We start from the raw sequence: 13,999 nt of genomic DNA on the forward strand, positions 1-13,999 counted from the left end.
ACTAGTTTTTCAGGTTAACTTTGGAATGCCTTTGGCCAAGAGGAGGGTTCCATTCAGAAGGTTGGGGCCCTTAGAATTTTATTTTTGGTTTACAGAATCAGTACTCTTTCAACTTTAAAATAATAATTACTTACTGAGATAATAAGTCGGAACTTTAAAAATTAATTTGTTCAACATTTGTTTATTAAGTGTCTGATGTGTTAGGGACTGTTTTTGGTGCTGGGGACACAGAATTGAACAGTATCTGATGCCATCCTTGCACTCCTGTAACTTACCTGGCAGGGGGGTGGGGGTTAGTGGTAGACAGTAAATAAGCACAATGAATATAAAAGGTCAGGTAATATTAAATACTGTCAAGGAAAATAAAGCAAGATGAAGGTGGTTTGCTGTTAAAGTAGGGTAGCCAGGGAAGGCTGGAATGAAATTTAGATAGTAAGATAATTAGTCAATATCTATAGGAATATGAATCTATCTTAAGCAATGCAAAACAAAATTTAAAAAGTTCCTCTTGGCCAGGCGCGGTGGCTCATGCCTGCAATCCCAGCACTTTGGGAGGCTGAGGTGGGCGGATCATGAGGTTGGGAGTTCGAGACCAGCCTGGCCAACACAGTGAAATCCTGTCTCTACTAAAAATACAAAAATTAGCTGGGCATCGTGGTGGGCCCCTGTAATCCCAGCTACTCAGGAGGCTGAGGCAGGAGATTTGCTTGAACCCGGGAGGTGGAGGTTGTGGTGAGCTGAGATTGCACCACTGCACTCCAGCCTGGGCGATAGAGCTAGACCCTGTCTCAAAAAAAAAAGTTTCTCCCTACCTCATAGTGACAACTTAATTAAACATAAAAGTCACTGTGCATGTAGGAGCATTAAAAAAGAAAATAAAAGAAAAAAGAAAAAACATAAAAAGGTTTGAAATCAATGTGGCAGAATAAACTGGTATGTCAATACAACAGGCTATTACACAGAAGTATACAAACTATTGATACACATGACTGTGGATAGTTTTCAATGGTATTAAGCCTGAGTGATTAAAACCAAATTCAACAGTGAAACCCCGTGTCTACTAAAAATACAAAAAAAAAAAAAAAAAAAAATTAGCCGGGCAAGGTGACGGGTGCCTGTAGTCCCAGCTACTCGGGAGGCTGAGGCAGGAGAATGATGTGAACCCGGGAGGCGGAGCTTGCAGTGAGCCGAGATCGCACCACTGCACTCCAGCCTGGGCGACAGAGACTCTGTCTCAAAAAAAAAAAAAAAAAACCCAAACTCAAAAAGTTGTATACTGTATGATTCCAGGTTTACTATAAATGACAAAATTATAGTGTTGGAGAACAGACCAGTGGTTGCGAGGGTTGGACATAGGAAAATGATGCGAGAGAACAGTGTGGCAGGAGGGCATTTCTTTGCGGTGATGGAGGAGTTCCTTATCATGATGGTAGTGGTAGTCACATGAATCCATCTGAGTAGGGTCTGTAGCTTTAGTAAATAGTGTTGCATCAAAGTAAATTTCCCGGTTTAGCTAATATATTATGGTTATGTAAGATGTTGCCATTGGGAAAAGCTGGGTGAAGGGTATGCAGGAACTGTCTGCACTATTTTTGCAACTTCTAGTGAGTCTTAAATTGTTTTTAAAAAAACAACAACAAATATACCAGATCTGTTGAGAGTCCTGAGAAGTCTTAGCCATGGCCTTACCCCTTAAAGAAGATGAGGAAACTGAGTCTCTGAAGTAAGATGACAGCCTGAGGTTGCAGAGCCAGAGTCTCAATCTAGCTCTTTTAACTTTCACATCAACATTATTTTGCTCCCTGAGAGCATAACCAGTTTTAATTTGCTATTGAGCAATTGTTGGAAGATTACGTGGGTGTCCATTTTTCTCCCCAGCTTCATGCCCACATTCCCCCCAGCTATGTATGTGTGTATGTGAATTCTCTTTTATGTTCTGAAGCAGAGAAAGTACAATATGCAAATTAAGCATTAGGTTTATAATTTAAATGGTTTGAATCATATTTTTGAATGGAATGGACATGGATCTCCTATTATGAAAGTATTTTATTACTGAGTGCTTGGTACAGTCTAAGTAGTATGAGGAATGACCTTGGATCTCTGCCTGTGAATTAGTAGCTGAATGGTGTTTTACTTCTGATGATTCAGTATATTTGCCTTAATTACTGGATTAACCAATTTCTTGCCTCCCACTAAAAGCACACACATTTATCTAAACAGAGGATGAATGAATGAAGTTTTAGGGACTAATTTTTGTGGTATTTAAGCAACAATAGTCTAGATTACCCACAACCTTAATTTCCTTTCATGAGTCCTATAGATGGGCTTTGTCACCATTTACACTTGATTACTTCATTGTTAACCCCAGTGATGTGATTTAGCATGCAAAGACTTAATTATTCCTTTCTGGCCTAGTGAGAAATTTCCTTCCAATAATTGTCTCCACTGCCCTTTAGCCTCTTTAAAACATTTAGTTTGTTTGAAACAACATGGTTGCTCAGTAAGCAATTCCAAGCTCAGCAGTGCCTGGCGCTGTCTTTGGACCATAATTTATACCTTTGACATAGTGACTTAGGCCTCAGTTCTTAAGTGATGTCTGGTGGATACTCTTCATTAAAGTAGTGGTGTGAAGCATCTGTCTAAAGTTATGGTTCCTAACTAGATGGTTCTAAACAGTTCTCTGGTGGTCTCTTTAAATTGAACATTTCCTTATTTTAAGTGAAAAATTGTGCCAACTTTGGAAATAAAAGTAGACTCTTTAAACTTTAGTTTTAAGTATTGAAAAGTACCGTTCATTTAGTTGTGAATACTAAAAACTGTAGTGTTTTTAAGAAGTGTTTTTGTAAGGAGTCCTAGAAATAGTATAGATCCTTACATAACCTAGAAATAGTAATCCTGGAAATAGTATATAGATCATTACACAACCTGCCACTGGACATTATTCTGTCCCGGGGTATCAGACTTGTTGGAGAAATTGAAAGGTTTATGAAGAGTGGGCAAAGAAATGGTTTTGTTTTGTTTTTAAATATAGGTGCATCACATCTAGCACCCCAAAGCAAGGAATGGATATGAGAGCACAATTTTCTTTCTTTCTTTTTATTTTTTATTTATTTATTTTTTTTGAGACGGAGTCTCGCTCTGTCGCCCAGGCTGGAGTGCAGTGGCCCAATCTCGGCTCACTGCAAGCTCCGCCTCCTGGGTTCACGCCATTCTCCTGCCTCAGCCTCTCCGAGTAGCTGGGACTACAGGCGCCCGCTACCCTGCCCGGCTAATCTTTTTTTTTTTGTATTTTTAGTAGAGATGGGGTTTCACCGTGGTCTCGATCTCCTGACCTCGTGATCCGCCCGCCTCGGCCTCCCAAAGTGCTGGGATTACAAGCGTGAGCCTCCGCGCCCGGCCTCTTTCTTTCTTTTGAGACGCAGTTTCACTCTTGTTGCCCAGGCTGGAATGCAATGGCGCGATCTCGGCTCACCACAACCTCTGCCTCCCGGGTTCAAGCGATTTTCCTGCCTCAGCCTCCCGAGTAGCTGGGATTACAGGCGTGTGCCGCCACCCCCAGCTAATTTTGTATTTTTATTAGAGATGAGGTTTCTCCATGTTGGTCAGGCTGGTCTCGAACTCCCGACCTCAAGTGATCTACCCACCTCGGCCTCTCAAAATACTGGGATTACAGACGTGAGCCACCGTGCCTGGCCTGAGAGCACAATTTTCTGTGTGAGTATTTTTTATTATACAGCAACAACATTATGGGAAGTTCTGTTTCATTTTCCAAGTGGAAGTTTATGGAATTGAAAGTGTCTATTTTCTACCAGGAGAAATTGAAGATATTCTGCCAGAAGGAAAGTATTCTGCCAGGAGGAGTTGAAAAGTATTAATCGTACCATGTTTCAAGTAGAGGAATATACCCATGTCTCTACTGACAATTTATAAGGCTTATTGAATGTTACTTTTTAAATTTTTTTGGTAGCATAGTTTTAGAGCTTTAGTCTTAAGGCTCTATTGCCCATCTTCAAAATTCTGTCCCTTCCGGTGTCCTTAATATTAACAGCTTCATTTTGCTCAGTGGATCTAGAATAACAGTAGCATATAGGGAATTGGATATTCTACAATGAAAATACTAGTATGCCAGTCTTTTGGAAAGCAGAATATCACATTCATCAGACTTAACGAAAGCGTTTTTCAGGGAGATGTAGCCAAGTTCTGCCTTTCAGTTTCCATGTTGTACAAGGCATTTTTGCCCCAAATCATCAGCTTCTAGGGGAACCAACTTTTAGCTAACCTAGAAATAAGTCAAAGGAACACTCACTGAAGAGATATTGGTAATAAAGCAGTTCTAATTGTTAAAATATTGATCAGGAAGCATAGCAGAAACAATTGAAGCTCATCCTGTTATATTTTCTGGAGTGTGTTTAAAGAGTTTAGAATATTCAGCTAATTATAGACATACATCCTTTGAATTCTGGAAGTGGTATCTCCTACAGAATTTTTCTCAGAAATGATATAATTCTCAACATTTTGAACTTTATTTTTATTTTTATTTTATTTACTTTTTATTTATTGGTCTTCTTTTTTTTTCTTTTTTTAAATAATAGTAAATAACCAAGCAAGTTTTTGATTTTTTTAAGAGACAGCGTCTCACTTTGTCGCCCAGGCTGGTGTGCAGTGGCGTGATCATGGGTCACTGCAGGCTCAAGCTCTTAGGCTCAAGTCACCCTCCTGCCTCAGCCTTTTGAGTAGCTAGGACCACAGGCACAGGCCAACATACCTGGCTAATTTTTTATTTTTTGTAGAGACAGTGTCCCGCTGTGTTGCCCAGGCTGGTCTTGAACTCCTGAGCTCAAATGATCATCTTACCTCGGCCTCCTGAAGTGCTGGGATTACAGGCATGAGCCATCCCGCCTGGCCGACATTTGACAAAATGATTGAATAGATTTTTGTTAAACTTTAATTATTATGATACTATACATTCAATATTAAAAAATAAACTCTTAGGCATGTCTTGAGGATTCACTCATTATACTTAGGCAGGTATTGGTTATTTTACAGCAGCTGATAAATATCTGGACAGTGTTGATGATGGGCAGCATGTTCTCTTGGATGAAGGTAATACAAATAAGATTCTTGACTTCTGATAGTTTTATTATTATAAGTTAGCTAACTTATGATAGTTAGATATTGTCAACTAGGTGAGTTTTACCTCCCATTTGCATACTTCCATAGAAAAATAAGAAAAGATGTAAAAATTTATTATAGTATGTGTTTATTATGTTTTATTTAGTTTTATTAAGTATCACTGAGTGAATGAGAAAGGCATTTGTTGGTAGTCTTAATCTAGTGAGAGTAGAGGTGAAAGGCAATACTCCTGCCCTCAGGGGGCTTGTTCCAGTGGTTGATTTAAGGAGCTCATTTTTGTTGGTCTCATTACTCTCTTCTAGAAAAATGGAATATAGTAAACCTACCTGATATTTTCAAATGCAAATACATATCTGTAGCTTTAATATTTTATTCAGACTCATGAAATTAGCGTTTCATGACAAAACAATTTGGATTATGAACAAATGTATAGCAAAATCCTTTTGTTTCCATACATTCTTTTCAGCTAAAGAACAACTGAGGCGGGGCACAGTGGCTCACGCCTGTAATCCTAGCACTTTGGGAGGCTGAGGCGAGCGGATCACCTGAGGTCGGGAGTTTGAGACCAGCCTGACCAATGTGGAGAAACCCTATGTCTACTAAAAATACAAAATTAGCCAGGCATGGAAGCACATGCCTGTAATCCCAGCTACTTGGGAGGCTGAGGCAGGAGAATGGCCTGAAACCAGGAGGCGGAGGTTGTGGTGAGCTGAGATTGCACCATTACACTCCAGCCTGGGCAACAAGAGCCAAAACTCTGTCTCAAAAAAAAAAAAAAAAAGAAAAAAAGAAAAAAAAGAACAACTGAAACTCTGGATGATTTATTCTAATTTAAACATGATTCTAACTTACTGATGATTTTATTAAACTAGGTCTTACTAGATTGCCACATTTAAGCCAGTGATCCTGTATTTAATGGTAAGGTCTTTGAAAAGAGCATTATGGAAACAAAATGATTTTACCACACATTTGTTCATGATCCAAATTCTTTAATTTCATGCATAAGTAGTTTTGACTCTTACAGTGCTACAGACAGCAATAACTGTAATCATAGAACCACAGGATATAGACCTGGAATGCATACATGGTGCTATGTTAACATGGAGCATTAGTGAGAATTATAAGGTTCATTGAAGTATATTAAATATAACATGCATAAACCCTATTACTTTCTATTCCTTTAGTGAAATGCGATACTTTGGTTGTACATATATTTTTAAAAATTTAAAGACTTAACACACTGTTGACAAAATGCACATTAGTCAAACATATTGTGAAAGCATAATGTCAGCCATGAATACAATAGACATATATTTCTAGATGCTTTGTCATAGGATGAACCCCAAAATTTGGGTTCACCCTAGGAGACCACAGGAATTCTTGGCTTTGCACAGGAAGGAATTCAATAAGAGTGACAACGTTAAGTGAAAACAAGTTTATTAAGAATGTAAAGGAATAAATTGGCAGAGCAACCCCAAGGGCTGCTGGTTAGCTATTTTTATGGTTATTTCTTTATCATATGCTAAACAAAGGGTGGATTATTTATGCGTTTTCCAGGAAAGGGGCAGGGAGTTCCCCAGAACTGAGGGTTCCTCCCCCTTTCAGACCATATAGGGTAACTTCTGGACATTGCCATGACATTTGTAAACTGTCATGGCACTGGTGGGAGGTTCCTTTAGTAAGCTGATATATTATAATTAGCATATAATGAGCAGCGAGGATGTCCAGAGGACGCTTACACCACCTTGGTTTTGGCAGGTTTTGGCCAGCTTCTTTATTGCATCCTGTTTTATCAGAGTGGTCTTTATGACCTGTATCTTGTGCAACCACTCCTGCTGACCTCCTATCAGCTTCATGCTCAGAATTGTTTGTAAGCGCTCCCTTTTTTTTTTTTTATTATACTTTAAGTTCTAGGGTACATGTGTACAACATGCAGGTTTTTTACATATTTATACACGTGCCATGTTGGTGTGCTGCACCCGTTAACTCGTCATTTACGTTAGGTATATCTCCTAATGCTATCCTTCCCCCCTCCCCCTACCCCATGACAGGCCCTGGTGTGTGATGTTCCCCTTCCTGTGTCCAAGTGTTCTCATTGTTCAGTTCCCACCTATGAGTGAGAACATGCGGTGTTTGGTTTTCTGTCCTTGCGATAGTTTGCTGAGAATGATGGTTTCCAGCTTCATCCATGTCCCTACAAAGGACATGAACTCATCCTTTTTTATGACTGCATAGTATTCCATGGTGTATAGGTGCCACATTTTCTTAATCCAGTCTATCACTGATGGACACTTTGGTTGGTTCCAAGTCTTTGCTATTGTGAATAGTGCCACAATAAACATACGTGTGCATGTGTGTTTATAGCAACATGATTTATAATCCTTTGGGTATATACCCAGTAATGGGATGGCTGGGTCAAATGGTATTTCTAGTTCTAGAGCCTTGAGGAATCACCACACTGACTTCCACAACGGCTGAACTAGTTTACAGTGCCACCAACAGTGTAAAAGTGTTCCTGTTTCTCCACATCTTCTCCAGCACCTGTTGTTTCCTGACTTTTTAATGATCGCCATTCTAGCTGGTGTGAGATGGTATCTCATTGTGGTTTTGATTTGCATTTCTCTGATGGCCAGTGATGATGAGCATTTTTTCATGTGTCTTTTGGCTGCATAAATGTCTTCTTTTGAGAAGTGTCTGTTCATATCCTTTGCCCACTTTTTTGATGGGGTTGTTGCATGACTAAAACACCAAAAGCAATGGCAACAAAGCCAAAGTTGACAAATGGGATCTAACTAAACTAAAGAGCTTCTGCACAGCAAAAGAAACTACCATCAGAGTGAACAGGCAACCTACAGAATGGGAGAAAATTTTTACAATCTACCCATCTGACAAAGGGCTAATAACCAGAATCTGCAAAGAACTTAAACGAATTTACAAGAAAAAAATCAAACAACCCCATTTTTAAGCTCTCTAAGGGCAGGAATCAACTCTCACTCAGCATCTTTTTAGTTCTTCCCTTGCTTATACTTGTGCCTTCCATGTAACATACTCTTAAATGTTGAATCATTTGAAGGACATAGACAGATTGTCTTTCAATATTCTATTATATTTTACTGGTGACATTTTGTTGATTAACTTGCTTAGCCAAAGTTTATACATGAACATCAAATATGTGCCTGCTGCACTTTTTTGTTTGTTTGTTTTTTGAGACAGAGTCTCACTCTGTTGCCCAGCCTGGAGTACAGTGGTGCCATCTCAGCTCACTGCAACCTTCACCTCCGGGCTCAAGTGATCTACCGGCCTCTGCCTTCAGAGTAGCTGGGACTGCAGGCATGCACCACCAGGCTTGAATAATTTTTAAATTTTTCTGTGGAGACGAGGTCTTACTGTCTTGCCTAGCTGGTCTCAAACTCTTTACCTCATACCATCCTTCTACTCGGCCTCCCAAAATGCTTGGATTACAGGTGTGAGCCACTGAAACCAGCCTCTATTGTACTTCTAAGTGTGCTGCTGTCTTCGTGGGGGGAGGAGGGACAATATGAACTGTGCTTCCTGTTTTAACATTTATGAAGCCCTTCGTGTGTACCAGATATCATGCTGAGAGTTTTAGGTATGTGAGTTTACTTGATCGTCATAACGGCTGTATAAGAGGTATTCTTTATCTCCATTTTAAGCTCAGAAAACTAAGTACAAAATGTTTAAATAAGCATTAGTCAAATATATTGAAAATATATATCCAAGGTCATGATTTATAATCTCTAACCGGAATTTGAACCCACATAGTCTGACTCCAGAGTTTGTGCCCTCCAGTCTCTCACACTGGCCCACACGTGTCCGTAGGTGATAGGGTTTGGTGGAAAAGATAGACATGCACAAATTAAATACAGTATGAGAGTACCCTAAAGGAGGGATGAACAAAGGGCTGTGGGAGCAAAAAGGAGGGGAATTTACTCTGCCTTGGGGATTGGAAGGCTTCACAGCAGAGGTGACATTTGAGCTGGGTCATTTAGTCTTCTGTAGGGCAGCTGCCCGAGTTCTGCCTTGTTTGAAATAAGCACATTTACAAGAGAATAGTGGAGCACATTCCACTTGATGGATTGGATTGACAGATTGAAAGTAACTCCCCAGAATGATGGCTTTGTTAGGTATTTGTTCTCTGAGAACCCTACCTGCCACTCCCCTTTGGTGAATTGTGGCAAGAAAGCTGTCACATTAAGCTGTCACTCAGGATACTTGTGAGAGGGGGAGGGAAGAACAAATTATGGGCAGAACTAGGTATTTTCAGAACAGTCTAAAACCCGGAAAGATTATATTTCAGGGCATTTAAAAGTGAACACAACAGCCTTTTTTTTAAGTTGCGCAAAAAGAAAATTGAATAATGAAAACTTAATTAGGCTATGGATATTTTTAAAGCTGGACATTCTGATTCTTATCCACCCTAATTATATGAAGCTTTTTAAAGGCCAAAATAGAAAAAGAAATCAATTATAGACCTACACAAAGTTCTTATAGAGATTGTTTAATTGTAAAAATAGCTTTCCTGTGTGTGATTTTTAAGGAGTGTTTCAGAAGTAGATTCAATTCCAACTTGTACTACCCTTTGTCTTGGTTGACTAGTAGTTGTTTGCTCTAAGAATATTTCATGTTTTGCTGTTTCTTTCAGTTTGTAGGTGCTAAGCTATTGAAAGGTTTAGAGACTAATCTAGGTCTTTCTAAATTATGGCTGCTTGCAGTTTTATTCCTGGAGAAATGGTTTAACAGCACTTCTTTGAGTTGGCACTCTTCTGCCTGTCTCAGCCCTAACTTTCCCGCCTCCTTCTCAGTAGTCCCTCTTTCACCCTCCACTCCCCAAGCCTGAAATGGAAAGAACTTGCTTTGTTACTGATGATAATATTTAAGCTCTAAAATTTTAACAGTATTTCAGTTGCCAATAAATGGAAATTGTGTATTCTGTTTAATGTGTTTCAGAAAATCCCTGCTATTTTTTTTTCTTTAAATACAAGAAAACAGGCGTGTAATGCCTCATTGAAAAAAGCCTGTAGGGGTGCTTTGTGCAGGTCTTAATTAAGGGCTTTGAAAGACCAAACAAAAGGAAAAAAGAAAATGCTACAGGGTTATTGTTATTCCACCCCATTGGCTCAGCTAGCTGACCATCCATTGGAGCATTTTGTCCATTTTGAAACTGAATGACACTTTTGTTCGTGATTAACAGAGGTGAAAGAAGCCAATTATTGGGCCGTCTTTTTCCATAGAGCAGCTGCTGTTGGATTTAACTGCAGGCAAATATGGCCTTTTACTACCACAAGGATGTTGTGATGACAGTTTATTTTTATAGAACTCTGGTAGAAAACAAAATCTGTCTGACTCCTGTTATGAATATGCCCTGGAATTTTCATGAAAGGGTCATTTTAATGTTCTAGCTGTCCCAGAGTTCTCTTTAAAAAACAACATAATATAAATACCTATGTACATATTTTTAACAGCTCCTTGTGTGTGGATTCAGCCTTAAAGTTATGTAAAGATATTTTTTAATTTGTACCTTTGTAAGCTGCTTCAGCCTTTCCCCATTTTCATTTTAATAAAATCCTCCGAAGCTTGTTAAAGTGGCCAAGTAATTAGCGGAAAACAGAGTCGTCTTGCTCAAGCTGTTTTGATATGCAGGCTACTTAGGTGGGACGCATGAGTCTCAGAGACCACCTACCCATTAGTTCAGACTTCTAACCTCTCTGGTGTTCAGTGGTAGGAATGAGCTTGGGGAGGAATTTCCCATCGTGCGATGGTATTACATGAGTGTGTAATAACAGGTGTAGCTGGGAGAGGGGCACATGGTTCAGCTCTCAGGATCCACCCAACTCTGATATGCCCTTAGACAATGGAGTGGGAGATGGGGTTCAGAGACCCGAGATCAGCCAGGATTTCTTTCAGTGAGACTCTAGGCCTTCCATTTTTGAGGCATCCTTGTGCTGTGGATAAAGTGCCCTGTCCAGTGTTTCCTTGGGCAAGTTTCTTAACCTTTCTGAGCCTCAGTTTCATCCTGCAGTTGGAGTTAATAATACCTGTCTCTCAGAATGGTTGTGAGAATTAAATGAGTTGAACATGATATGTGTCTAGCACAGTCCTTGTTATATAGGAAATATTTGATGAATACTAACTTCCTTTATTTCTCTTTTGCTGTGAACAGCTCCTTATACCAAAATCGGAAACCAAACTCTGCTTCTTACCCAATTAGTCTTCTTCCTCCCAGATTTTCAAGTAGCAGAGGATTCAGTTTTCAGGGATTATTTAAGAAAATAAATGGCTTCTCTCTATAGCCCTCTCTTCTTCATTTGTCTAGAACAGAACCAACACAGCTCTGTGTACAATGTGAAGAACATGGAATACTGACTCTTTCTTTGTGAGTGATTGTCATAATTCATTTTAGAGTCTTCTCAGGTCTGGTGCTGTTTTGCTCTGTAATCTTTTGAAAATCTCCTGTGTTTTTTTTTGTTGTTGTTGTTGTTGACAACATAGTGGTAATAACATTTAACTCACTACCCCTCAGATGTGTTTGAAGATGATTATAAGTGGTTTATAAGCCCTCTGTAGATCTCACTACATTAAAATGGAAGGATGAGGCCCCTAAAATTGTAAAACAAAACAAAATAAAGTTTTGTGGCAAGGTAGGTAACGTAGTTGTGTAGCTGCGTGGGACTCAGTTATTAATTGAACGAGGTGTTTAATATTGAGCTTCATCTTGTGGCCTATCAGGCTCTTTGGATGGCATTTTCACCCCTACAAAAGAGTGAGTAGTTCTATTTGTAGACCTCCCATAAAAGGTGGTATTGGAGCTGGGTTGCTTGTCTCTTCTCTTGTTTAATTTCCCACTCCTCTTCTTAATCCCAAGCCCTTGCTTGCCCCATTCTGTCTAACCCTCTTCCATGGTTGATATGCTTTTCTCCGTCTCAGCCTCTTCACTAGCTCTTCCCCGAAGAACTGCTTCCCCTGCGGACTTTTGGTTAGAGGCTGCTCATCTTCCTACACTGTTAAGAGAATAGCATTGATTCTCACCACTCCTGGTTGCTGCCCATATGTCACTGGGCTTTCATCTTCACTCACAACCTCTGTTCCGTCTGTGGTCCCTGACCTTTAGTTCTGATCCCTCGCAAATACTGTCATCCACTGGTTTGTCTGTTGGTCCCCTTTAAAGGAGAATTGGGTGCCAAGTTCATGATCTTATGATTTCTGCCATCCTCTCCCCTGCCGTAAGTTCTGTCACTCACCCAACATGGACAATCCTTTCGACACTTTTGCCTCTCATTTCATTTATCTCCATCACATTGGTGAGCCCTGTCTCAACTCCACTTCAGCCTTTTCCTCCCATGACCACATCTTGGACCTTGTGAACACAGAACTGCTAAATCCCTCTGACTACAACCCCCCCCCCTCTCTCTTTTTAAGAAAATTTTTAGCTCAGCGTATACAAATTTTTCAGCCTCATTAAGCCCTCATGTCCCTTGAACTTTTTACTTTCTCTCTATCATTCATTTCTTTCTCTGGTTAGATTAAGATCTGTCCATTCCTTTAGCCTCAGTGTCCTTAACCCTCTTACCCTGTTGTCTTATTAAAGGCGATTTTTTATGTAATGATTAAATCAGTCTTATTTAGTCACCCATGCCACTTTCTGTGTGTGTGAAATACCTAGTAAGTCCCAAACTAAGTACTTATCATACACGACTTAACTCATCATTTGAGGAGGTAGTTAACTAGTTGAGGCTGACTGCTTAGATGTAATGGTTTAATGGAGAATGAGAATGGAACTTTGACAGGAGAAAAGGCTTTCCATTATGGCACTGTGTGATCTTGTTCACATCATTTAGCCTCTGGGTTCTAGTTGCCTCACTCATGCATTGAGGATACTTGGCTATGTGATCCCCAATATTTTTCTAGTTCTATGAATTTCTTATTCTGTTTGCTTAACTGTGTCACTTTAGGTAAGTCAGGGTCACTTTAGGTAAGACTCCTCTGGGCCTCAATTTCCCCATTTATAAAAGGGGACACTCTCCCAACCCTACCTGCCTTGTAAAGTTGCTGTGAAGTCCAAATAATTTCACGAGCATAAAATTGCTTTGTGAGAGCTGGGCAGTGGTTCCCCTTTGTGCCACCATAATGTGTATTCGAATCACCAGGAGGGCTGTGTGAAACACATTGCTGGGACCCACCTCTAGGATTTTTGATTCCGTCGACCTGGGTGGGGGCCCAGTTACTTGTATTTCTGGCAAATTTCCAGGTGATATTGGTGCTGCTAGTTCTGAGAGCACAATTTGAGAACTCCTACTTTAAGGAGTTATAGATATATGAGATACTACCTTACCCTTTCAGACAGTTTCATGGGAGTATGTTAACCATACTTCTTAGTCAAAAATAAAGAGAAGCCTCTGGGTCTTTGTGGGAACAAAGTTACAAATTAATTGAAATCTATACTCTTCCTAAGCAGCTTGGACCTACTACTGTCCCATATGTAAGTATGCAAAACTACATTTTGCCAAGAATTAACTCATGAAAACCATTGAACTTGTATTGAAAGTCACCTTAGGCCGGGCGCGGTGGCTCACGCTTGTAATCCCAGCACTTTGGGAGGCCGAGTCGGGCGGATCACGAGGTCAGGAGATCGAGACCATGGTGAAACCCCGTCTCTACTAAAAATACAAAAAAATTAGCTGGGCGTGGTGGCGGGCGCCTGTAGTCCCAGCTACTCGGAGAGGCTGAGGCAGGAGAATGGCGTGAACCCGGGAGGCGGAGCTTGCAGTGAGCCGAGATTGCGCCACTGCACTCCAGCCTGGGCGACAGAGTGAGACTCCATCTCAAAAAAAAAAAAAAAAAAAAAAAA

The 13,999-nt window shown here is 40.1% G+C and overlaps 1 protein-coding gene across 2 annotated transcripts in view; it reads left to right on the forward strand.

The window, feature by feature from the left end:
• LGR4 (leucine rich repeat containing G protein-coupled receptor 4) overlaps positions 1–13,999 on the forward strand; it is a 109,348-nt gene that overhangs the window by 18,929 nt on the left and 76,420 nt on the right. The window contains exon 1 of one of the 2 annotated variants that reach the window (XM_058446693.1): positions 3,663–3,714. The exons of the other annotated variant lie outside the window; for it this stretch is intronic. The gene's annotated coding sequence lies outside the window, so the exon portion shown is untranslated. Of the gene's footprint in view, positions 1–3,662; positions 3,715–13,999 lie in introns of those variants that run through there. 2 annotated transcript variants of the gene reach the window in all.

The sequence above is a fragment of the Hylobates moloch genome, unplaced genomic scaffold, assembly GCF_009828535.3.
Source record: "Hylobates moloch isolate HMO894 unplaced genomic scaffold, HMol_V3 SCAFFOLD_11, whole genome shotgun sequence".
In the NCBI taxonomy this organism is placed as follows: domain Eukaryota; kingdom Metazoa; phylum Chordata; class Mammalia; order Primates; family Hylobatidae; genus Hylobates; species Hylobates moloch.